This window comes from Solea senegalensis, unplaced genomic scaffold (genome assembly GCF_019176455.1).
Source record: "Solea senegalensis isolate Sse05_10M unplaced genomic scaffold, IFAPA_SoseM_1 scf7180000016980, whole genome shotgun sequence".
Lineage (NCBI taxonomy): Eukaryota > Metazoa > Chordata > Actinopteri > Pleuronectiformes > Soleidae > Solea > Solea senegalensis.
The window spans coordinates 1-3,271 of NW_025322167.1; the positions used below are offsets into that span (position 1 = coordinate 1).

General features: G+C 33.0%; 3 non-coding genes across 3 annotated transcripts; all 3 read right to left on the reverse strand.

Moving 5' to 3' along the window:
- Positions 1–443: 443 nt before the first annotated feature.
- Positions 444–525, reverse strand: trnas-aga. Its single transcript has one exon. It is a non-coding gene; the product is annotated as a tRNA-Ser (tRNA).
- A 691-nt stretch (positions 526–1,216) lies between these two features.
- Positions 1,217–1,298, reverse strand: trnas-aga. The gene has a single exon. It is a non-coding gene; the product is annotated as a tRNA-Ser (tRNA).
- Positions 1,299–2,151: 853 nt separating this feature from the next.
- On the reverse strand, positions 2,152–2,233 carry trnas-aga. The gene has a single exon. It is a non-coding gene; the product is annotated as a tRNA-Ser (tRNA).
- Positions 2,234–3,271: the final 1,038 nt, after the last annotated feature.

Here is a 3,271-nt window from a genome sequence, read left to right on the forward strand (position 1 = left end):
GACCTTTTTGTCAAATTTTCGATGACATACTAACCTATGACTTTTTTGTCACATTTTTGACGTCTTACCAAAGTATGACTTTTCTGTCAAATTTTGGAGACATACTAAAGTATGACTTTTTTGTAAAATTTTGGACGACATACTAAAGTATGACTTTTTTTGTCAATTTTTGGATGACATACTAACCTATGACTTTTTTGTCAAATTTTGGACGCATACTAAAGAATGAATTTTTTGTCATTTTTAGACGACATACTAAACTATGACTTTTTTGTCAAATTTTGGATGACATAATAGACATGAATTCTTTGTCAAGTATCGGATGATATACTAAAATATAATGTCTTTGTCAGATTTCAGACATCCTTTTTTTTTTTTTTTAACCTTATGGGATTCAAACCAAATTCCCATTCCACATGGCCACGCGTTGCCAAAAAGGTCATCGTTGTCGGCAGGATTCGAACCTGCGCGGGGAGACCCCAATGGATTTCTAGTCCATCGCCTTAACCACTCGGCCACGACAACACCTATGATTGAATTTTTTTGTGAAATTTTAGACGACATACTAAAGTACGGCTTTTCTGTCAAATTTTGGACGACATACTAAAGCATGACTTTTCTGGTCAAATTTTGGACGATATACTAAAGTATGACCTTTTTGTCAATTTTTGGACGACATAATAACCTATGACTCTTTTGTCAAATTTTGGATGACATACAAAAGCATGACTTTTTTGGTCAAATTTTTGACGATATACTAAAGTATGACTTTTTTGTCAATTTTTGGACGACATACTAACCAATGACTTTTTTGTCAAATTTTGGACGGCATGACTGTATTTGTCAAATTTTGGACAACATACTAACCTATGATGTAGAACTTTCTAGAAGGCAAAGCTAACATTCTATCTGTTTATTGTTAGAATTGGTATCAAAGCACTGTTGCCTTTAAAGTGCATTATCAAAGGCCTTTTTTGTTAATCAAAGCACAGTTGCCTTTAAAGTGCATTATCAATGCCATTTTTGTCAAATTTTGGATGACATAGACATGACTTTTTTGTAAAATTTTACTAAAGCATGACTTTTCTGAACTACATATGATTTTTTTGGTAAGTATCATTCAACATACTGAAGTGTAACATCTTTGTCAGATTTCAGACATCTTCATACACTATGCTATGTTTTTTTTTTTTTTTTAATGGGTCAAATATGTCCTCGTTGTCGGCAGGATTCGAACCTGCGCGGGGAGACCCCAATGGATTTCTAGTCCATCGCCTTAACCACTCGGCCACGACAACACCTAAGGTAATCATTTTTTGTGAAATTTTGGACGACATACTAAAGTATGACTTTTTTGTCAATTTTTGGACATAAAAAAACCTATGACTTTTTTGTCAAATTTTGGACGACATAATAAAATATGACCTTTGTCGAGATTTTTGGGCGACATAACAACCTATGACTTTTTTTGTCAAAATTTTTTGGACTGACAGTACTAAACTATGACCTTTTGTCAAGTTTAGGACTGGAAACTACTAAAAGCATGACTTTTCTGTAGTCAAATTTTGGGCGATATACTAAGTATGACCTTTTTTGTCAATTTTTGGACGACATAATAACCTATGACTTTTTTGTCAAATTTTGGACGACATACTAAAGCATGACTTTTTTGGTCAAATTTTGGACGATATACTAAAGTATGACTTTTTTGTCAATTTTTGGACGACATACTAACCAATGACTTTTTTGTCAAATTTTGGACTGCATGACTGTATTTGTCAAATTTTGGACAACATACTAACCTATGATGTAGAACTTTCTAGAAGGCAAAGCTAACATTCTATCTGTTTATTGTTAGAATTGGTATCAAAGCACTGTTGCCTTTAAAGTGCATTATCAAAGGCCTTTTTTGTTAATCAAAGCACAGTTGCCTTTAAAGTGCATTATCAATGCCATTTTTGTCAAATTTTGGATGACATAGACATGACTTTTTTGTAAAATTTTACTAAAGCATGACTTTTCTGAACTACATATGATTTTTTTGGTAAGTATCATTCAACATACTGAAGTGTAACATCTTTGTCAGATTTCAGACATCTTCATACACTATGCTATGTTTTTTTTTTTTTTTTAATGGGTCAAATATGTCCTCGTTGTCGGCAGGATTCAAACCTGCGCGGGGAGACCCCAATGGATTTCTAGTCCATCACCTTAACCACTCGGCCACGACAACACCTATAATTACAATTTTTTGTGAAATTTTGGACGACATACTAAAGTACGGCTTTTCTGTCAATTTTTGGACGACATACTAAAGCGTGACTTTTTTTGTCAAATTTTGGACGACATAATAACCTATGACTTTTTGTCAAATTTTGAGACTGACATACTAAACTGACCTTTTTGTCAAGTTTTGGACTGACATACTAAACATGACTTTTTGGTCAAATTTTGGACGATATACTAAAGTATGACCTTTTTGTCAAATTTTGGACGACATACTAAACTATGACCTTTTTGTCAAGTTTTGGACGACATACTAAAGCATGACTTTTTTGGTTAAATTTTGGACGATATACTAAAGTATGACTTTTTGTCAATTTTTGGATGACATAATAACCTGTGACTTTTTTGTCAATTTTTGGACAACATACTAACCAATGACTTTTTTGTCAAATTTTGGACGGCATGACTGTTTTTGTCAAATTTTGGACAACATACTAACCTATGATGTAGAACTTTCTAGAAGGCAAAGCAAACATTCTATCTGTTTATTGTTAGAATTGGTATCAAAGCACAGTTGCCTTGACGATATACTAAAGTATGACTTTTTTGTCAATTTTTGGACGATATACAAACCTATGACTTTTTTGTCAAATTTTGGACAGCATACTAAAGCATGCCTTTTTGTCAAATTTTGGACGACATACTAAACTATGACCTTTTTGTCAAGTTTTGGACGACATACTAAAGCATGACTTTTTTGCCATTTTTTTGTCGACATACTAACCTATGATGTAGAACTTTCTAGAAGGCAAAGCAAACATTCTATCTGTTTATTGTTAGAATTGGTATCAAAGCACAGTTGCCTTGACGATATACTAAAGTATGACTTTTTTGTCAATTTTTGGACGATATACAAACCTATGACTTTTTTGTCAAATTTTGGACAGCATACTAAAGCATGCCTTTTTGTCAAATTTTGGACGACATACTAAACTATGACCTTTTTGTCAAGTTTTGGACGACATACTAAAGCATGACTTTTTTG